This window comes from Rattus norvegicus, chromosome 1, assembly GCF_021556685.1.
Source record: "Rattus norvegicus strain SHRSP/BbbUtx chromosome 1, alternate assembly SHRSP_T2T, whole genome shotgun sequence".
In the NCBI taxonomy this organism is placed as follows: domain Eukaryota; kingdom Metazoa; phylum Chordata; class Mammalia; order Rodentia; family Muridae; genus Rattus; species Rattus norvegicus.
Window position 1 is genome coordinate 23,154,562 of NC_141534.1, and position 24,222 is coordinate 23,178,783.

General features: G+C 40.2%; 1 long non-coding RNA gene across 1 annotated transcript; it reads left to right on the forward strand.

Annotated features, from left to right (window-relative positions):
• Positions 1-18,552: 18,552 nt before the first annotated feature.
• LOC148006881 (uncharacterized) lies at positions 18,553-23,824 on the forward strand. The gene is made up of 3 exons (XR_015644819.1): positions 18,553-18,636; positions 19,547-20,689; positions 22,522-23,824. It is a non-coding gene; the product is annotated as an uncharacterized LOC148006881 (long non-coding RNA).
• The last annotated feature ends 398 nt before the right edge of the window (positions 23,825-24,222 follow it).

Below are 24,222 nucleotides of genomic sequence, written 5' to 3' on the forward strand. Positions count from 1 at the left end.
GACTACATTCTAATCTTTTAAAGGACACTTTGGGACTTCTATGACCATACAGCATGAGCAGCCCTCTTACTGCTCATCACCTAAAGACATGTGTGTTCCTGGTACCATCACCCCTTGACATGTAGAGATGACTTGAGTGTAGTCAAATATACAGATAGGTCACAGTTAAATTTTTTGAACCTACTTGTGCATGACATTTTTCTTATACTTAAGTATGTTATACCCTTTAAGGTTACTATATCTAGTAAAACTCTCAATTACATAGATGGAAAAACCAAGATACTCCATGACAAGAAATATTTACACAATATCTTTCTACAAATCCAGCCCTACAAAGGATAATAGAGGGAAGCCTCCAACAAAAGGAGGGAAACTATACCCTAGAAAAAGCAAGAAAGTAGTCTCATTGCAAGGAAACCAAAAGAAGAGAGACACACAAACATAATTCCACCTATAACAACGAAAATAACAGGAAGCACCAATCACTATTCCTAAATATCTCTCAACACCAATGGACTCAATTCCCCAATAAAAAGACATAGACTAACAAACTGGATCAAGAAAGAGGACCCAGGGGGTTGGGGATTTAGCTCAGTGGTAGAGCGCTTGCCTAGGAAGCGCAAGGCCCTGGGTTCGGTCCCCAGCTCCGAAAAAAAAGAACCAAAAAAAAATTATAAGAAAGAGGACCCAGAATTTTGCTGCATACAGGAAACACACCTCAGAGAAAAGACAGACACTATCTCAGAGTAAAAGGCTGGAAAACAACTTTCCAAGCAAATGGTCCAAAGGAAAAAGCTGGAGAAGCCATTCTAATATTGAATAAAGTAGAATTTCAACCAAAAGTCATCAAAAAAGATAAGGAAGAACACTTCATATTTATCAAAGGCAAAATCCACCAAGAGGAATTCTCAATTCTAAATATCTATGCTCCAAATGCCAGGGCACCTACATTCATAAAAGAAACATTACTGAAGCTCAAAGCATACATGGCACATCACACAATAATAATAGGAGATTTCAACACCCCACTCTCATCAACGGACAGATCATGGAATCAGAAATTAAAAAGAGACATAGAGAAACTAACAAATTATGAAGCAAATGGAGTTAACAGAACATTTATAGAACATTTCATCCTAAAACAAAAGGATATACCATCTTCTCAGCACCTTATGGTACCTTCTACAAAAGACTCACAAAAGAGGCCTCAACAGATACAGGAAGATAGAAATAATCCCATGCATCTTAGCAGATCACCACAGGCTAAGGCTGGGCTTCAATAACAACAAAAATGACAGAAAGCCCACATATACATGGAAGTTGAGCAACGCTCTACTCAAGGATAACTCAGTCAAGGAAGAAATAAAGAAAGAAATTAAAGACTTCTTAGAATTTAATGAAAATGAAGGCACAACATACCCAAACTTATGGGACACAATGAAAGCAGTGCTAAGAGGAAAATTCATAGTTCTGAGTGCCTGCAGAAAGAAATAGGAGAGAGCATATGTCAGCAGCTTGACAGCACACCAAAAAGCTCTAGAACAAAAAGAAGCAAATATACCCAAGAGGAGTAGAAGGCAGGAAATAATCAAACTCAGGACTGAAATCAACCAAGTAGAAACAAAAAGGACTATACAAAGAATCACCAAAACCAGGAGCTGGATCTTTGAGGAAATCAACAACATAGATAAACCCTTAGCCAGACTAACCGAGCCATAGAGAGTGTATCCAAATTAACAAAATCAGAAATGAAAAGGGAGACAGAATCTGAGGAAATTAAAAAAAAATCATCAGATCCTACTAGAAAAGCCTATATTCAACAAAACTGGAAAATCTGAATGAAATGGAATTTTCTAGACAAATACTAGGTACCAAAGTTAAACCAGAAAAAAATAAACCATTTAAATAACCCCATAACTCCTAAAGAAATTGAAGCAGTTATTACAAGTCTCCCAACCAAAGAGAGCATAGTACCTGATGGGTTTAATGCAGAATTCTATCAGATTTTCATAGAAGACCTCATACCAATACTGTCCAAACTATTCCACAAAATAGAAACAGATGGAGCACTACCGAATTCCTTCTATGAAGCCACAATTACACTTATACCTAAACCACACTAAGATGCAACAAAAAACGAGAACTTCAGATCAATTTCCCTTAAGAATATTGACAGAAAAATACTCAATAAAATTTTCACAAACCGAATCCAAGAGCACATCAAAACAATCATTCATCATGATCAAGTAGGCTTCATCCCAGGGAGGCAGGGATGGTTCAATATACAGAAATCCATCAACGCAATGCACTATATAAACCAACTCAAAGATTAAAAACAACATGATCATCTCACTAGATGTTGAGAAAGCATTGGACAACATTCAACACCCTTTCATGTCCTAGAAAGATCAGGAATCCAAGGCCCATACCTAAACATAGTGAAAGCCATATACAGCAAACCAGTTGCTAACATTAAACTAAATGGAGAGAAACTTGAAGCAATCCCACTAAAATCAGCGACTAGACAAGGCTGCCCACTCTCTCCCTACTTATTCAATATAGTTCTTGAAGTTCTAGCCAGAGCAATCAGACAACAAAAGGAGGTCAAGGGGATACAGATGGGAAAAGAAGAAGTCAAAATATCACTATTTGCAGATGATATGATAGTATATTTACGTGATTCCAAAAGTTCCACCAGAGAAGTACTAAGCCTGATAAACAACTTCAGCAATGTGACTGGGTATAAAATTAACTTGAACAAATCAGTAGCCTTCCTCTACTCAAAGGATAAAAAGGCTAAGAAAGAAATTAGGGAAATGATACCCTTTACAACAGTCCCAAATACTATACAATACCTTGGTGTGAGCCTGACCAAGCAAGTGAAAGATCTGTATAACAAGAACTTCAAGTCTCTGAGGAAAGAAATTGAGGAAGATCTCAGAAGAGGAAAGATTTCCCATGCTCATGGATTGGCAGGATTAACATAGTAAAAATGGCCATTTTACCAAAAGCGATCTACAGACTCAACACAATCCCCATCAAATTCTTCATAGAGTTAGAAAGAACAATTTGCAAATTCATTTGGAAAACAAAAAACCCAGGATACCGAAAACTATACTCACCAATAAAAGAACTTCTGGGGGAATCACCATCCCTGACCTCAAGCAGTATTACAGAGCAATAGTGATAAAAACAGTATGGGTATTGGTACAGCCAGGCAGGAAGATCAGTGGAATACAATTGAAGACCTAGAAATGAACCCACACACCTATGATCATGTGATCTTTGACAAAGGAGCTAAAACCATCCAATGGAAAAAAGATAGCATTTTCAACAAATGGTGTTGGGTTAACTGGAGGTCAGCATGTAGAAGAATACAAATTGATCCATTCTTATTACCCTGTACAAAGCTTAAGTCCAAGTGGATCAAGGACCTCCACATCAAACCAGATACACTCAAACTAATAGAAGCAAAATTGGGTAAGAATCTCGAACACCTGGGCGCTGGAGAAAATTTCCTGAACAAAACACCAATGGCTTATGCTCTACGATCAAGAACCCAGGTGCCCTTCAACAGAGGAATGGATACAGAAAATGTGGTCCATCTACACAATGGAATATTACTCAGCTATCAAAAACAATGACTTCATGAAATTCATAGGCAAATGGAATGGACTAGAAAATATCATCCTGAGTGAGGTAACCCAATCACAGAAAAACACACATGTTATACACTCACTGATAAGTGGATATTAGTCCAAAAGCTCGAATTACCCGAGATACAATCCACAGACCACATGAAGTTCAAAAAGGATGATCAAGCTGCAAATGCTTGATATATATACCAAAACTAGATGAGATTGATGAAGCTAAGAAGTGCATGCTGACAGGAACCGTGTAGATGTCTCCTGAGAGACATAGCCAGATCATATCCAATACAGAAGCGAATACTAGCAGCAAACCACTGAACTGAGAATGGGACCCATTGGAGGAATTGGAGAAAAGATTGAAAGAGCTGAAGGAGCTTGCAACCCATAAGAACAACAATGCCAAACAGCCAGAGCTCCAGGGACTAAACCACTACCCAAAGACTAGACATGGACTGACTCCAACTGCATATGTAGTTTATAATGGCCTTGTTGGGCACCAATGCAAAGAGAAGCCCTTGGTCCTGCCAGTTTTGGACCCTCAGTGTAGGGAAATGTCTAGGGGGGTGAAGGGGTGGATGAGGAAGGAAACACCCTTATAGAAGAAGAGGAGGTGGCAGGATAGGGGGCTTATGTCCACGAAACTGGGAAAGGGAGTAACATTTGAAATATAAATAAAAAATATCCAATAGAAAAGTGCAAAAAACAAGTATATAAATTTTATGTTACACATTTTGGCTATTAATTTGTTGGGATTATTTTCCAATGAGGAAAGGCACATAGCATGTAAGAGATATTCAATTTCATTTTTGAAATATGATTGATTTACTGTTCTAGCCCCCAATATCTTGGCTTTAACTTTTGTAAAAAATATTTTATTTATTTTGTGTGTTTCTGGTTCTCTCTCTCTCTCTCTCTCTCTCTCTCTCTCTCTCTCTCTCTCTCTCTCTCTGTGTGTGTGTGTGTGTGTGTGTGTGTTCATAGGTACACATAGGAGTGAGTGCAGGTTATAGGACAATTTTGAGAGTTATTTCATCTCTACCGCTATGAATAAAACTCAGTGGTTAAACTCAGGTTGTCAGGCTTAGTGTCAAGAGCATTTACCCACTGAGGCACCTTGATAGCCCTTGGCTTTTCATTCTCTGTAGTAGATAAATCTAGAATACTGCAGTATCTTCCTTCGTTTGAACATTTAGTGAGTCTTGCTGTCAGGCTGAACGCTGTAGCTCCTAACCCCCTTATTAGTCTCCTAACCCCCTTATTAGTCTCCTAGCCCCCTTATTAGTCTCCTAGCCCCCTTATTAGTCTCCTAACCCCCTTATTAGTCTCGTTTGGTGTTTGTAGTGCCTTTGTCAGTCCATATGAGTGCTAGAGTGATTTAGCCAAATACTGAAAAGTTTTGCTTCAGTTTTAAAAATAAAAATATTAAATTCCATCGCAAAGAATTGATATCTTTATGATTTGGGAGATTCCTAACCTCAACTCAATATGGGTTTGTTGTATAAGTCTTTGAAAAACCTCAGAATGTTCTCCATACCTGTCCTGAGCTTGTCGGTCCTCAGCCAATTTGGAGTAAGGACAGTGAGCCCTGGGGTTGGGAGCCCTGTGAATATATATATATATATATATATATATATATATATATATATATATATATATATATATAGTAAGGTAAATGACCATACCGGTGTGCTTGTCAGTATGCACATCCACTTAATGTGATTGAAGGCTTACAAGGTTTTGGGGGACTGAGGGCAGGGACATCCAGGATGAGCAAAGGTCATTGGCTAAGGGTTTAATATACCTGTCATACCTCATTAGCATGGGGAAGCATTTCAGGAATCTTAGGTGCTGTCTGAATGGGTTTTTCAGTAGTAAGGAAATCAGCCCTATAAACTAATTGAAGATATGTGACATCTGCCCGGTAGAGGCATATGTGTGGGCTGAGAATACCCTGGAAAAGGTCAGAGGAGAAACTCTGTTAATAAACGAAATCCCCATTACATGCCCAGCCTCAGAAGGCCATCTGGTCAATGGTAGACTTCGACCTTCATTAGCAGTTTTCCCACATGTTTTTACTTGCATTGTGTACTTGCCCTGCGCTCACAAAGCCAGTTGAAATCAGATGGCCATCAACTGGAATGACAGATGATTATGAGGTGCCGTGTGGGACCTGAGAACAAAACTGGGACCCTCTGAAAGAAGAGCCAGTGTTGTTCATTCATGTGCACTTAAATCTCTCCAGCCTCAAGTGATATCTCTTTATAATTATATTTAATATTATTTTCTAGCTGGTAATGATGCAATTCTCAACATGTATTGATGTTATATGTATACATTTTGCTATACACTCATTATTTTCTGCATATTATTTGTTTTATAGTTAGGCAACTGTCTCATAGGAAAATAATAGAAACATTTTATATGCTTCAGATGCCCAGAAGATTGGACTCTGGCAAGACGCTCTAAGCATTGGAATGTTGCCAACACAACAGGTTAGAGGCTTGACATACTAATGCATATTTGAGCTGTTCCTCTGAACACCATCTTTATTTATGTCATAGCCAGGCCTCAAATAATGATTGGTCACAGCTTGGAAAGAGTTCAGTGGAGTCTTGGCTCTAAGGACCAAACCTCAACAGGGTGAGAAATGAGTGTTCATTGTGGTATGTCACTAACATGGTCTGTCAACCAGGGAAGCACTGACACAACACTAATTATTTTTACCTTGGGAGACTGTGTATATATTAATAATTGTTTCTGACCAACTGTATAGTCTTCTTCCTTTTGGGTTCTTCCACATTGGCCCCAACCACACCCACAGATGCTCCCGGACCCACCCTTATATTTTTGTGAGGCTTAACGGTTACTTGATTGAAGCAAGGTTTGCATTTCCCCATTTTAGCCCCTCTGACATCTCACCTTACTGCTTGCTCTGTAGGTAGTAACAAAGGCCTGAATACTAACCATTCTATTGCTGTAAAGAGATTCCATGATCATAGCAACACTTACTTTAAAAAAAAAAAAAAAGCATTTCGTTGGGGCTGGCTTACAGTTCCAGAGGTTCAGTCCATTCTCATCCTAGTGAGAAACATGGTAGCATCCAGGAAGACAAGGTGCAGGAGGAGTTGAGAGTTCTATATTTGGATCCACAGACAGCAGGAAAAGAGACGTCAGGAATGGCTTGGGCTTTTGAAATCCCCTAAGCCTACCCCTTGTGACATACTTCCTTCAACAAGACCACACCTCCTAATCCTTTCAAATAGGTCCATACCCTGGTGTTCAGGTATTTAAATCTATAAGCCTATGGGGGCCATTATTTTCCTTTTTGGTTTTTGAGACAGGGTTTCTCTGTATTACAAGCTCTGGCCATCCTGGACTCCATTTGTAGACCAGGCTGGCATTGAACTCACAGAGATTTATTTGCCTCTGGCTCCTACACATTGAGATTAAAAGTGTGTACTACCACACCTAGCCTTGTTGGGACTATTGTTATTCAAACCAGCACAGACTCGATGGCATGAAAATTTTGGCCAGTTCTATCCTTCATCTAGGCCACCAGATTTCAAGCTATGTTGGTGAGTGATAAAGAACTTTCATAAGAAGCTTCAATTGTTGAATATAGGTTCAGAAGGATATTAAACAATAAGATATATTTCATATGGTTGGATAATTTGGGTGTCATTTTTACTTTTGAGAAAAGGTCATATGCATTCCACGCCGGCTCAAACTTACTATGTGCTCACCAGTCTATCACCAAGTGACAAGACCTGACTTGAGTCCCTGATCATCCTACCTCTGCTTCATGAGTACTGCAATTGTAAGGATAAACCAATATGTCTGGCTTTGGATTTTTTTTTCATTTTATTAGAGGGTCCATGAAGATGTTATAGTATGCAGGGAAATGAACTACTAAGAGGTAGGAATAAAAACTCAATTCAGGACCCGCGGATCCCGGCCCGCAGCAGCTCTCTGCTCCCAGACCCTGTGGGAAAGAGACCTCACTGCCTGGTCAGGTGGGCACTCCTAAGGCTGCAGAGCGGAAGAGACCACCAACACTGCCCACCCCTGCCCACATCCCTGGCCCAAGAGGAAACTGTATAAGGCCTCTGGGCTCCCGTGGGGGAGGGCCCAGGAACGGCAGGACACCTGCCTGAGACACAGCCGGAACCTGAAGGAAACAGACCGGATAACCAGTTCTCTGCCCCCAAATCCCGTGGGAGGGAGAGCTAAACCCTCAGAGAGGCAGACACGCCTGGGAAACCAGAAGAGACTGCACTCTGCATCACATCTCGGACGCCAGAGGAAAACACCAAAGGCCATCTGGAACCCTGGTGCACTGAAGCTTTCGGAAGGGGCGGCGCAGGTATTCCTGGTTGCTGGCGCCACAGAGAGCCCGGGGGCAGCACCCCGCGAGCGAACTTGAGCCTCGGGACCACAGGTAAGACCAACGTTTCTGCTGCAAGAAAGCTGCCTGGTGAACTCAAGACACAGGCCCACAGGAACAGCTGCAGACCTGTAGAGAGGAAAACTACACGCCCGAAAGCAGAACACTCTGTCCCCATAACTGACTGAAAGAGAGGAAAACAGGTCTACAGCACTCCTGACACACAGGCTTATAGGACAGTCTAGCCACTGTCAGAAATAGCAGAACAAAGTAACACTAGAGATAATCTGATGGCGAGAGGCAAGCACAGGAACCCAAGCAACAGAAACCAAGACTACATGGCATCATCGGAGCCCAATTCTCCCACCAAAACAAACATGGAATATCCAAACACACCAGAAAAGCAAGATCTAGTTTCTAAATCATATTTGATCATGATGCTGGAGGACTTCAAGAAAGACATGAAGAACTCCCTTAGGGAAACACAGGAAAACATTAATAAACAAGTAGAAGCCTACAGAGAGGAATCGCAAAAATCCCTGAAAGAATCGCAAAAATCCCTGAAAGAATTCCAGGAAAACACAATCAAACAGTTGAAGGAACTAAAAATGGAAATAGAAGCAATCAAGAAAGAACACATGGAAACAACCCTGGATATAGAAAACCAAAAGAAGAGACAAGGAGCTGTAGATACAAGCCTCACCAACAGAAGACAAGAGATGGAAGAGAGAATCTCAGGAACAGAAGATTCCATAGAAATCATTGACTCAACTGTCAAAGATAATGTAAAGCAGAAAAAGCTACTGGTCCAAAATATACAGGAAATCCAGGACTCAATGAGAAGATCAAACCTAAGGATAATAGGTATAGAAGAGAGTGCAGACTCCCAGCTCAAAGGACCAGTAAATATCTTCAACAAAATCATAGAAGAAAACTTCCCTAACCTAAAAAAAGAGATACCCATAGGCATACAAGAAGCCTACAGAACTCCAAATAGATTGGACCAGAAAAGAAACACCTCCCGTCACATAATAGTCAAAACACGAAACGCACAAAATAAAGAAAGAATATTAAAAGCAGTAAGGGAAAAAGGTCAAGTAACATATAAAGGCAGACCTATCAGAATCACACCAGACTTCTCGCCAGAAACTATGAAGGCCAGAAGATCCTGGACTGATGTCATACAGACCCTAAGAGAACACAAATGCCAGCCCAGGTTACTGTATCCTGCAAAACTCTCAATTAACATAGATGGAGAAACCAAGATATTCCATGACAAAACCAAATTTACACAATATCTTTCTACAAATCCAGCACTACAAAGGATAATAAATGGTAAAGCCCAACATAAGGAGGCAAGCTATACCCTAGAAGAAGCAAGAAACTAATCGTCTTGGCAACAAAAGAAAGAGAATGAAAGCACACAAACATAACCTCACATCCAAATATGAATATAACGGGAAGCAATAATCACTATTCCTTAATATCTCTCAACATCAATGGCCTCAAATCCCCAATAAAAAGACATACATTAACAAACTGGATACGCAACGAGGACCCTGCATTCTGCTGCCTACAGGAAACACACCTCAGAGACAAAGACAGACATTACCTCAGAGTGAAAGGCTGGAAAACAACTTTCCAAGCAAATGGTCAGAAGAAGCAAGCTGGAGTAGCCATTCTAATATCAAATAAAATCAATTTTCAACTAAAAGTCATCAAAAAAGATAAGGAAGGACACTTCATATTCATCAAAGGAAAAATCCACCAAGATGAATTCTCAATCCAAAATATCTATGCCCCAAATACAAGGGCACCTACATATGTAAAAGAAACCTTACTAAAGCTCAAAACACACATTGCACCTCACACAATAATAGTGGGAGATTTCAACACCCCACTCTCATCAATGGACAGATCATGGAAACAGAAATTAAACAGAGATGTAGACAGACTAAGAGAAGTCATGAGCCAAATGGACTTAACGGATATTTATAGAACATTCTATCCTAAAGCAAAAGGATATACCTTCTTCTCAGCTCCTCATGGTACTTTCTCCAAAATTGACCATATAATTGGTCAAAAAATGGGCCTCAACAGGTACAGAAAGATAGAAAGAATCCCATGCGTGCTATCAGACCACCACGGCCTAAAACTGGTCTTCAATAACAATCAAGGAAGAATGCCCACATATATTTGGAAATTGAACAATGCTCTACTCAATGATAACCTTGTCAAGGAAGAAATAAAGAAAGAAATTAAAAACTTTTTAGAATTTAATGAAAATGAAGGTACAACATACCCAAACTTATGGGACACAATGAAAGCTGTGCTAAGAGGAAAACTCATAGCGCTGAGTGCCTGCAGAAAGAAACAGGAAAGAGCATATGTCAGCAGCTTGACAGCACACCTAAAGCTCTAGAACAAAAAGAAGCAAATACACCCAGGAGGAGTAGAAGGCAGGAAATAATCAAACTCAGAGCGGAAATCAACCAAGTAGAAACAAAAAGGACCATAGAAAGCATCAACAGAACCAAAAGTTGGTTCTTTGAGAAAATCAACAAGATAGCTAAACCCTTAGCCAGACTAACTAGAGGACACAGAGAGTGCGTCCAAATTAACAAAATCAGAAATGAAAAGGGAGACATAACAACAGATTCAGAGGAAATTCAAAAAATCATCAGATCTTACTATAAAAACTTATATTCAACAAAACTTGAAAATCTTCAGGAAATGGACAATTTCCTAGACAGATACCAGGTACCGAAGTTAAATCAGGAACAGATAAACCAGTTAAACAACCCCATAACTCCTAAGGAAATAGAAGCAGTCATTAAAGGTCTCCCAACCAAAAAGAGCCCAGGTCCAGACGGGTTTAGTGCAGAATTCTATCAAACCTTCATAGAAGACCTCATACCAATATTATCCAAACTATTCCACAAAATTGAAACAGATGGATCACTACCGAATACCTTCTACGAAGCCACAATTACTCTTATACCTAAACCACACAAAGACACAACAAAGAAAGAGAACTTCAGACCAATTTCCCTTATGAATATCGACGCAAAAATACTCAACAAAATTCTGGCAAACCGAATCCAAGAGCACATCAAAACAATCATCCACCATGGCTAGGTAGGCTTCATCCCAGGCATGCAGGGATGGTTTAATATACGGAAAACCATCAATGTGATCCATTATATAAACAAACTGAAAGAACAAAACCGCATGATCATTTCATTAGACACTGATAAAGCATTTGACAAAATTCAACACCTCTTCATGATAAAAGTCCTGGAAAGAATAGGAATTCAAGGCCCATACCTGAACATAGTAAAAGCCATATACAGCAAACCAGTTGCTAACATTAAACTAAATGGAGAGAAACTTGAAGCAATCACACTAAAATCAGGGACTAGACAAGGCTGCCCACTCTCTCCCTAATTATTCAATATAGTTCTTGAAGTTCTAGCCAGAGCAATCAGACAACAAAAGGAGGTCAAGGGGATACAGATCGGAAAAGAAGAAGTCAAAATATCACTATTTGCAGATGATATGATAGCATATTTACGTGATCCCAAAAGTTCCACCAGAGAACTACTAAAGCTGATAAACAACTTCAGCAAAGTGGCTGGGTATAAAATTAACTCAAATAAATCAGTTGCCTTCCTCTATACAAAAGAGAAACAAGCCGAGAAAGAAATTAGGGAAACGACACCCTTCATAATAGACCCAAATAATATAAAGTACCTTGGTGTGACTTTAACCAAGCAAGTAAAAGATCTGTACAATAAGAACTTCAAGACACTGAAGAAGGAAATTGAAGAAGACTTCAGAAGATGGAAAGATCTCCCATGCTCATGGATTGGCAGGATTAATATAGTAAAAATGGCCATTTTACCAAAAGCGATCTACAGATTCAATGCAATCCCCATCAAAATACTAATCCAATTCTTCAAAGAGTTAGACAGAACAAGTTGCAAATTCATCTGGAATAACAAAAAACCCAGGATAGCTAAAGGTATCCTCAACAATAAAAGGACTTCAGGGGGAATCACTATCCCTGAACTCAAGCAGTATTACAGAGCAATAGTGATAAAAACTGCATGGTATTGGTACAGAGGCACACAGATAGACCAATGGAATAGAATTGAAGACCCAGAAATGAACCCACATACCTATGGTCACTTGATTTTTGACAAAGGAGCCAAAACCATCAAATGGAAAAAAGATAGCATTTTCAGCAAATGGTGCTGGTTCAACTGGAGGTCAACATGTAGAAGAATGCAGATCGATCCATGCTTATCACCCTGTACAAAGCTTAAGTCCAAGTGGATCAAGGACCTCCACATCAAACCAGACACACTCAAACTAATAGAAGAAAAACTAGGGAAGCATCTGGAACACATGGGCACTGGAAAAAATTTCCTGAACAAAACACCAATGGCTTACGCTCTCAGATCAAGAATCGACAAATAGGATCTCATAAAACTGCAAAGCTTCTGTAAGGCAAAGGACACGGTGGTTAGGACAAAACGGCAACCAACAGATTGGGAAAAGATCTTTACCAATCCTACAACAGATAGAGGCCTTATATCCAAAATATACAAAGAACTCAAGAAGTTAGACCGCAGGGAAACAAATAACCCTATTAAAAAATGGGGCTCAGAGCTAAACAAAGAATTCACAGCTGAGGAATGCCGAATGGCTGAGAAACACCTAAAGAAATGTTCAACATCTTTAGTCATAAGGGAAATGCAAATCAAAACAACCCTGAGATTTCACCTCACACCAGTGAGAATGGCTAAGATCAAAAACTCAGGTGACAGCAGATGCTGGCGAGGATGCGGAGAAAGAGGAACACTCCTCCATTGTTGGTGGGGTTGCAAACTGGTACAACCATTCTGGAAATCAGTCTGGAGGATCCTCAGAAAATTGGACATTGAACTGCCTGAGGACCCAGCTATACCTCTCTTGGGCATATACCCAAAAGATGCCCCAACATATAAAAAAGACACGTGCTCCACTATGTTCATTGCAGCCTTATTTATAATAGCCAGAAGCTGCAAAGAACCCAGATGCCCTTCAACAGAGGAATGGATACAGAAAATGTGGTACATCTACACAATGGAATATTACTCAGCTATCAAAAACAACGGCTTTATGAAATTCGTAGGCACATGGTTGGAACTGGAAAACATCATCCTGAGTGAGCTAACCCAATCACAGAAAGACATACATGGTATGCACTCATTGATAAGTGGCTATTAGCCCAAATGCTTGAATTACCCTAGATTCCTAGAACAAATGAAACTCAAGACGGATGATCAAAACGTGAATGCTTCACTCCTTCTTTAAAAGGGGAACAAGAATACCCTTGGCAGGGAAAAAAAACAACTCAATTCAGATTGTCTTCATCAATCTGGATCAAACGCTGTTAATTCTGATACCAGCAGTTTATGGCAGGCATATTTAAACACAAGTGGATTCGGAAAAAGGGTTCCAGGAAATATTTATTCAAATTCTGAGTGTACAATAAAGTTTAAGGTGGGACTACATAGGAATTCTTTTGCAAAGTACATGTAGACTTGAAGACAGGATCTGGTGTGGCCTCTAACTGAGATAGTATCGATGACATCAGGCTATGAAGTACACATCACATGTCCCCTAAGGATGGGTTCTACTAACTGGGGGGGGGTAAAGATAAAGGTCTAAGGAGGGAGAGTCTGGGGTGGATATTCTGGTGGGTTTGGGTGAGGTCTACCTGATGAGTTCTGTCCTCACAGATCACAAAAGGTCACCAGGCCATTAACAATGTCCACTCCTAGGTTTCTTCACGGAATACAGCTGTCTTATTTTGTCCATTGAGGAGATGTCCCTGAATGATTAACATTCCTGGTTTTCCTAGTGATCTGTGGCTAAAAGGACCTTCGTGCCCCCAACAATTTTATTTTATCCATGTGGGTGTTTAACTTTCATGTATGTATACCTCTGTACCATGGGCGTGCAGTGTTTGAAAAGGCCAAAAAGGAATGTCAACTTCACGGAGACTGGAGTTACAAGTGGTGTTGAGCCACCAAAGTGGGTGTTTGGAATTGAATTTTGGTCCTCTGGAAGAGCATCCAACGACCTGCTGAGCTGTCTGTTGCTTTAGCTTCACTTATTATCATTATTATTATCACCACCATCATCAAAATATTATTTATTGATTGATTCATCTTACTCTATTATGTCTCTGACAAGTACAGATTGCTATAAATATTAAATTTATTAATGTGAATGAAGCCCTCTGTTTGAACACAGTCCAAGGATGGAGATGTGTGAGAAGAATTCCGAGTCCTTGTGAGAAAACCCCAAGCCAACAGGACAAAAGTCTTATGACCTCGGTTATTTCAAAAGCATACAATTGTCACACCAACTAGAGCCGTAGATAGTACTCAGCACATGATCAGCCATATAATAAGTGTTTGAGAATGTTTTTATCTATTCTCATGTGATTATCAGTGCTCTCCAGTGTTTCTCACGCTTGCAGAACCTGATGCATTCTTTGCTACCCTGTAGTGAGAGAAAATAGATAAGGCAAAAGAGGCTGAGAAATAGAATGTAATTACTGGCAGCAATGTGCATTCTTGGTTGACAATATGACTCTGAGGGACTGAGGACATTTTGAGCAACAGAGGACAGCCAGATAGAATGCCCTGTGGCAAGTGTATTTATTTCTGTATGTACACAAAACCTTACAAACCTAACAAATGAAGCTGGAGGAAAGAAGAGACTCTTAATACCTCCATGAAGGATCTTGGTCCAGGGCTTAATGCTTAGCATGTCAATTGGTCTGGTCATGTTCCCTGTCCAAATAAGTACATCAGTCTATTGATACTGAATGTGTTTTACAATTTGTGCTATGACTTTGATTTAGCATTCAGAATGTCAAAACTAGTTTCACAGAAGCTTTGAGTCATTAAACAGACTGGAGAGTACAGGAAGCTGATGTTTGAAATTTTAGACACACTTGAGTTATTCCGTGCTTTCTCTTTGTAAAGAGAGTCACTTCCAAAAAGCTAGTGCAAACACAGGTGGCTAATTTGATTTGCCCATTTCTCATCCTTACGAAGAGTTCCTCCTTTGGAATTTGAAATACTAATGCTTGACATTCTATAATAGAATGTTAATAATAACAGGAATTCACTTTATTTTTAAAAGGGTGGCTATTGAACTTTGGTCTTTTGTTATCTCCTGTAATGCTAAGTGTGGGACCCTAGAACCTGGTTATCCCAGAGATCAGAGAGTCCCCATGGTAGACCTTACCCTCAAGGTATTTCTGATTGGTAAATAAAAACGCCAACAGCCAATAGATGGGCAGAAGAGACATAGGTGGGGTTTAGGTTGGGGTGGGGTGAGAGGAGAAACACAAGGAGAAAAAGGTGCAGGAGGAGGAAGGAGAAGCCACCCTGGGTTAGGTGAGCCATAAAAACATGGTCCCAAGGGCTGGCCGATTGGAGTTAAGAGCAGCCCAGATGAAACATAGTAAATAGTAAGTAATAATTCAGGGTTATAGATAGGAAAGAAGATTCTAATAGCATGGAGGGTAGGTATGCGCCCAGCTCTTGTGTTGTTTAAGGCTTATTGTAAATATAAAGCCTGTGTGTGTCTTTTATCTGAGAACTAAAGGGTCAAAGGCAGGGTAGAAACCCCGGGTCAGGATTTCTACAACAGGAAGCTTTTTCTTTTGAATTTACTTCATTCAAAAGTTACTGATGTTGTCTATTCTTGAATCGATAAGTGAATAATGAAGTAAAAGATATCCCTTGTGACCTTCATGACCCCTCAACTTTCCTTAGCTCAACCACCCAACAGGAACAGACCAGTTGAGCAATTACCCAGATCACAAATGCCTCTCACAGGCCTGGTTGCTGAAGTCTGGGGTGCTTGCTTAGAGAGTGGGCTTTTGAAGAGGTGGGTCTAAGAGATGGAAACTGAGGCCTTAGGGTGTGCTCTCTATGCTGCATTAAGACCTTTAACCCCTCTTCTTCCTTTCTTCCTATTCATACTGAGATGAACCCAAGTCTTCCTCATCTGCTCCCTCCATGGTGCACTGTTACCACAGGCTTAAACTAATGAGGCCAAATGACCATGAACTACAACATATGGACGTGTGAGCCAAAATCTCAAGCGACATTAACCGACACACATAAGATTTTTGTTCCCGATAAAATAGAACTGTATACATTACAGTGAACTTAACTTTTCCAAGTCCAAAAATAAGGAAAAATAAATTATGACTTAGCCCTCTGGCGGAGATAATTGCTAGCCTTTCAAAACTTTTCAGAGCTCAATAGCCTGCTGTAGCTTCCTCCATTTTCCTTTAACTTATATATTTATTAAAATATGAACTTGCTAGTTGCTGCAAGAAACAAGGGGTCTAACATCCCCACCGTGGTGCATTTTACAAACTAACAGGAGAGAAGAGGCTAAAATAAGCCACGCCATTAGAGAGTCCGTCAAGTAATGAAGCACAGAGCAAGACAGAGGACGTAATTCAGAGAAGACCTATCAAGGCTCCTGGAGACAGAATTTAGTGACGAATAAGAGTTGATTTTTTTTAAACCCAAAAAAGGTCACTTAAAATTATCTGAAACCTATCTAACTTATGTGTTAACTGTGGCTGACACAGTCAGCTAGCACGAATGACACTTCAGGTAACATTGTTGACATCCTGCCTCCCCTAGACATGGAGAGTGACATCACCTTAAAATTGGAAAGAAAATGCAACCGGATTTAAAGAGAACAGCCACTATCCATTGATAATTCGCTTACTCATAACTAAAAAGCATTTCTAATTATGTCACTAGAAATACATTCCTAGACCATCCTCAGAATGTTGTTGTCGTCAACATGAACGGAGTTCAGAAGACGTAGCGCGAGATTGTTTATGATGTGTGTATAGCAGATGGCAATGTACTTGCGAGCCACCGACATTGAGGAAGACAAATTGGCACATGCGCTCACTTTGACAAGCGGCCGGTACCATACACACTGTAGTCCCTCAGATCCATGTTGCCTGAACAATGGTCAACATAAAAGTGTCCTATTCAAATGGGAAAATGAAAGAATTATAAATAAGTTTCAAATGAGTAAAAGTTTGAAGAACAACTGAATGTTTGTAAGCATTTACACATCTAAAATAACTGAATATTAAGGTCACACAATGGCTTGTAGAGCAATACTCAGTACTAAGAAACAAAGTGCGCCTGTGTGTGTATGCACATTAGAAGAGTGTTTTCTTAAATTTCAAAGTTAGTGTGTATTCATTATGCAAAAACAGATTTACTTGTGACATTTTCATAATGTGTACGATGGACTTTGACTGCAGTCACCCCGTTACCCTCTCTTGTTCTCTTTTTCCTTTCGCATCACTTTTACCATCTTAAAAATACTTAGTGTGCAAATGTATGATGTGTATAAATGTGTGCGTTGTGTGTGTACTTGATATAATTGTGTGTATGTGTGTGTGTGTAGGGCCATGTGCCTTGACACATGTGTGAAGGTCAGAGGACAACTTTGGGGAGCCAGTTCTTTCCTCCCAATTTCGTGTGAACTCCAAGGATTGAACTCAGGCCACCAGGCTTGTGCAGTAAGCTCCTTTACCTACTAAGTCACTCTGTCTCTCCTTTAAACTGTTAAAAGTGTGTGTTAATGTTTTATTTTCATGCAAGATGAAAACCCAAATATGTATGCATTCATTGAAAACATAAATCTATATGCATTGATATAATATATATATATATATAGAGAGAGAGAGAGACAGAGAGAGAGAGAGAGAGAGAGAGAGCGAGCTCTGTGGACAAATGGGGAAGGAAGTGGCGCACAGTGTGGGACAGAGAGAGGTAAAGAGAGCGTGTGTACTGTGGTAAAGTGAGTAGTCAGACGAGCTAAGGAGAGCCTATAGACTTTTCAGAATGTTCATTTCAATGTTTGAGCATTCTTACTTCATTTGAATGTTTTTAAAAGAACACACTATGAATGTGTGTGTGTGTGTGTGTGTGTGTGTGTGTGTGTGTGTGTGTAATTAGTATGTCATAAATATTTGTGAGCAACTACCTAGCCGGTGACACAGACCGTATAATACAGCTCTATCGATAGCTAAATGCAAATTCCTGCTTCAGAGTGGGAACACGAGTGAACCTCTCCAACATTCTCTCTGCTAAGACTCCTTTCAGAGGAGAGGATCTGAGTTGCAGTGGTGGTCTGGGTGGTGGTTGTGGTGGTTGTGGTGGTTGTGGTGGTTGTGGTGGTTGTGGTGGTTGTGGTGGTTGTGGTGGTTGTGGAGGTGTTCCTTGATGGTCATGGTGGTGGTCATGGTGGTGGTCGTCGTGATGGTTTGGTGAGAAAGTTCTGCTCCAGAAACCGAAACCGAAGATGAAGTGTGGTTACTATGCTAGCAAGGCACACGATCTTCAGATATCTGAAAGCGTCTGTGGCTTTATTGTATTTCTCTGCTTTTCCTCCCAGCAGCTGTTGTAAAAGCAGGCGAAACAGGAAAGGTCTTTTCTGACAACGTAGAAGCTGCTACAGAGACCTTAAGGACTCGGTTGCAAGGTTTGGGTACCGGTGGGGGCACTGTGAACATAGAGCCAGGGTCGGGGTGCTGGGAACAACACAGCAGCCATCACGTAGCTGGAGAGAAATGGAGACCCCGTGGCTTGCAAAAGCAAGAAAACATGGAGATGGGACAAGAAAGTGATTCCACGGCTTACTGGTCATATTTCCCAGCCGTCCATGATGTCTGGGTAAATCCTACATTTTAGGGTTGTTAGGCTTCTGCTTTTGCTCTGCCTTTTGTGTGTAAGAATTACCACAACTCCCCTGGATTTCTGCAGCCATCGCTCTCTCTGCACAATTCCCCCACTCAAGTTCTTCCTCGCCGTGATGCATTAGAGAGTAGCCAGAAGCCCCCAGAGGCCCCTGGACCACACTCCGGAGAAGCCCTGGCTGCAGTGATGCATGAGGAGGAAATAAAATACAGTATATCAAATAGTTGTGCTCACTATGGTGACAGTTACGAGGGAAAAATACGGAAAACCAAGTAACACAATACACTAGCCTTCAATATTACATCACCCTTCAGGAGAGGCTAGTGCATTTTTGTGATGTATGGGATGTATCTTAGTTAAGTGATTTTTTGGCCCTTGGGTTTTGGGCTGTGGTATGCCATAGTAGACAAATGAACATACAACACACTCTTGATTGTATCAGAAAAATGAGCAACACCTTCCCTCCTATTTTGTGAAAGCGAGGTCTGCACTGTTTCATTTGTTGTTGGGCGGGGGGAGGGGAAGGAGAAGCATTTCTCTATAAACTGTGAGGTCATTCAGCTCAATCACCAGGGGCTTTTGCAACCAAAATGCTTTTAAGGGTTTGAATATCTCAACATTTGTTTTCTAACATTTGATTTTGTCTAGAACATGGATAGAATTAACAACTAAATTGGTGTCCTTTCCTCCCTCAGTGGTAGCCGTGAAGCAGTTCGTATTCCAGTGACGATTTTTCAAATCTCTGCACTGGGCACCTTGAGGTGTGGCTCAGTTTCCAACACTGAAGTTTAGTCTCCAAGGAGAGACAAATGGACTTTACAGGAGAGAAGGCCTGTGTGGTGGTGTGACGCCACGACAAGACAGAATTATAACAAGTTATCTGTGATTCGGCTCATAGCCCTCTATGTCTGAACTGTCTGCCCGCTCTGTTCTCACGCTGAAGTCTAAACCCCAGTGATTTGGGAATGAGGCCTGTATGGAGGTAACTAAGATCAAATGGAGTCACAAGGATGGCTTCCCCAGAAGAAAAGATCAGCACCACTTCCTCCACTTCAAGTGAGCACCAAGAAACAGCTGTTGTGACCACACGTGGCCAGAGGTGACCTTCAAACCAAGAAGGAAATCTTCACAAGAAGTCAACTCTGCCAGACCTCAATCTTGGATGTCTAGACTAGAACGAACTGTGATTAAAAAAACACTCATGCTGCTTAAACTTCTCAGTCTGGTGTTTCATTAAAGCAACCCTCACAGCCGAAGAAGTGTTCTGGGAGCTGGTAGAATCCTGTCTCAAGTTGAATTTTAGAGGGATCCAATTCTAAAACATTTTGACAGGATGAAATATTTTTACTGTCTAATTTTTATTTCAAAATTTGTCTTTTTAAGTGTCCAAAATGTCTGCTATATACTCTCAAAGGAATGAGTGATTTACTATGGAATGGTTGCATCCCGTCTCTTGGTTTCTCATCGAGAAAGGCCTAGTATCTGAATATTGTAACACAGAGCTAAGAAGGCTCAGAATTGTTTTACATGGGGAAGATTTTTAGCCACACTTTGGCTCTATCTCCATAAGGAATCCAAGCATCTAAGCTGAAGAGCCTGACATAATGTTTTTCATTTTCCAGAAATCAATAGAAGACAAGCCTTGAGAACCGGTGAAACCGTTTCAAATTCTCAACTGAATGATTAGGTTTTCAGACTGTTAATCATTTATTTCAACCTTAATGTAATTGGCTTACTTATTAGCTATTTTCCCCTCCATAGATCTCCAGAGTAATAAAATGCCTGTCTCCTCCCCAACTCAAGTTCTACCCATTCATCAGCGTCTACCTGTCCATCCTGTGAGTCTGTGTCTGTGATACATTTCCCTGAGGGAGTCTTTCTAATTCCTATCTATGTCCTGTTAAATCACTTTCCTTTGGGATCTACAATAAATAGAAATCTTGGAAACTAAGTGCAGATTATTGTACGGCCATGGAGTCCAAAGGGTATGACAAATGATTTAGAATATTTCAAGGAATAACAAAGTGTGGCCGTTTTTGTTTGCTTCTGAGATACTGGAATTTTGTGTAGATTTTGAATATTAGATCCATTACCCCCGGTGAAATATGTGCCGAATTATTGATTTTTTGAGAATGCACCAATACCTGTAAGGCTCGTGTTCAAGGCAGAAAAGATCTGGAATCTCTCCTTTGTGAGGAGGGGAGGACCTCTTACGCACTGGCTGTGACCAATCAAGTTCTGCTTCATGCCAAAAAATTAAACACAGCGAGGCCAGACCTTGTCAGCAATGAGTTGATTGCTTTAAATAAGGGAGATTTCCTGAATGTTTAAATTGAAACTTCGACTTTGATTAAAGCAAAGCAAAGGGGCCAGGATGGCTTCCTAACTATTAAGTTCCTAAAATTCCTGTGAGGTCTGGAGATGACAAATTCAATTCTGATGTGCTGTGTTTTACACTCTGCAGGCTACAGTAAAAGGGAAAACTAATCAAGCTTGAGTTTCCCATGGGCTGCGCTTTAAGTTGTTTTCCTATTTAAAACCATGGAACTACGCTAAACCCCGCAGAGGCAGGGTGAAGTTTATACAAGGCAAAGTCCATGCAACTGTGTTTTTGCACAACGTGCATATTTTGACTTTTCATTATTTCTGAGTTGCTCAATGGTTCACTCTGTTTAAAATTATATTTGCACTACATTTTTCCTCATAAAATGGGAGGGGGGAAGACTGGTTTAAAACACACACATCAATAATAAATGCACACAAAATACAGTGTACATTGTGATGTGTTTTTGCTGTCAAGTAGAATACATTACTTTTAATTAAAAGGTTTCTGTATGTTTTAAAAAAACTGATGAATGACAGATATTTGAATGCATCATTATATATCTAGGCATGCCAAGATACAGATTGATCTTTTTCCTTAAGAGCCAGTGTCATTACTGTGCAATTATGATGTAAATTTATCAAATGAAAAGAAACAAGAAAGGAGAATTGATGGACCTCATGTCATTTAAATATGTGTGAATACTTAAATATTCATAAATAACAAAGGGATCAACTTTTACATTCTTACAAATGTGACCCTTAAAAGTAGTATTTTTACAGGGAGGGAAAGGAAGGGGCTTCCATTCATCCCATTTACTCCATTGTAAGTCTGTTCTGAATAAAAGTTTGCATCAGGACTCTTTCACTAAATCTTATGGCTATGAAATTGCAGTCATAAACATCTTAATTTTTTATTGTATGTGTGTGGGTGTATTGTCTGCATGTATGCCTATGTACCATGTGCCTCTCTGATGGCTAAGAAAGCTAGGACGACTCCCTAGAACTGGAGTTATAGCCAGGAGTGAAGCACAGTGTGGGTGTTGGAAATCAAATCTGAATCCTCTGGAAGAGCAACCAGAGCTCTGACCACTGAGCTGCCTCTCCAACTCCAAATCAAAAATCTTATGAAAGTAAAGATTCTGTCTCTGTCTCTCTGTTTCTTCCTCTCTCTCTGTCTGTCTGTCTCTCTCTCTATCGCTTTTCTGCCTTTCTGTTTCTTTTTAGAAGAAGACATCTATTTTTAAAATATTAGAAGCAGGATTTGACTAACTACATTCAAACCTTGTTTTGGAAAAAATAATCTAAGAAATGAAAAGTACCAAATCTGCCTCTTTTCTCATTTCAGCATATGAATAAGCAGCATAAAAAGCAGCCTCTTATGTGGAGAAAGAGGAACACTCCTCCATTGTTGGTGGGATTGCAGACTGGTAAAACCATTCTGGAAATCAGTCTGGAGGTTCCTCAGAAAATTGGACATTGAACTGCCTGAGGATCCAGCCATACCTCTCTTGGGCATATACCCAAAAGATGCCTCAACATATAAAAGAGACACATGCTCCACTATGTTCATCGCAGCCTTATTTATAATAGCCAGAAACTGGAAAGAACCCAGATGCCCTTCAACAGAGGAATGGATACAGAAAATGTGGTACATCTACACAATGGAATATTACTCAGCTATCAAAAACAACGACTTTATGAAATTCGTAGGCAAATGGTTGGAACTGCAAAATATCATCCTGAGTGAGGTAACCCACTCACAGAAAGACATACATGGTATGCACTCATTGATAAGTGGCTATTAGCCCAAATGCTTGAATTACCCTAGATCCCTAGAACAAAGGAAACTCAAGACGGATGATCAAAATGTGAATGCTTCACTCCTTCTTTAAATGAGGAAAAAGAATACCCTTGGCAGGGAAGGGAGAGGCAAAGATTAAAACAGAGACTGAAGGAACACCCATTCAGAGCCTGCCCCACAGGTGGCCCATACATATACAGCCACCCAATTAGACAAGATGGATGAAGCAAAGAAGTGCAGACCAACAGGAGCCGGATGTAGATCGCTCCTGAGAGACACAGCCAGAATACAGCAAATACAGAGGCGAATGCCAGCAGCAAACCACTGAACTGAGAATAGGTCCCCCGTTGAAGGAATCAGAGAAAGAACTGGAAGAGCTTGAAGGTGCTCGAGACCCCAAAAGTACAACAATGTCAAGCAACCAGAGCTTCCAGGGACTAAGCCACTACCTAAAGACTATACATGGACTGACCCTGGACTCTGTCCCCATAGGTAGCAATGAATATCCTAGTAAGAGCACCAGTGGAAGGGGAAGCCCTGGGTCCTGCTAAGACTGAACCCCCAGTGAACTAGACTATGCGGGGAGGGTGGCAATGGGGGGAGGTTTGGGAGGGGAACACCCACAAGGAAGGGGAGGGGGGAGGGTGATGTCTGTCCGGAAACCGGGAAAGGGAATAACACTTGAAATGTATATAAGAAATACTCAAGATAATAAAAAAAAAAAAGCAGCCTCTTTTCTATTAACAGTTGCTATATATGTAGAGAGAGGAAAGGGAAAGGGGAAATTATACAATTACATTATAATCTCAGAAAATAAATAAATAATTAATAAAACTAATATAACTGCATAAATAATAATTTATCTTTTTTGATCTCTGCACTATGACATAATTTTGTGTTCTGAAGATTGTAGTGTTCATAGCTGAAGGAATATTTGTGCTCTGTCATCATATGAAATGGTTTACTCTTTTCTGTAAGACCGACATTCACTAACATCAGCATGGCTTCCCCATGCCTGTGTAAACTGATAAAGTAGACTTATCTGATGCAGAGACAAGTGTAAAAGTAACCTTTATTTGTCAGATGTAATTGTCATATCAGAGGCTTACTGCTGAATTAACTCACTTTTTTTTTTTTTTTTTTTTTTTTTTTTTTTAGCTCTCTCTGAACTCTGGCTGGCTGGTTCAACTCAGCCATTTTGGCTCAAACTCCTCTCCAAGCTGACTGACTCAAATGGAGTTCTCT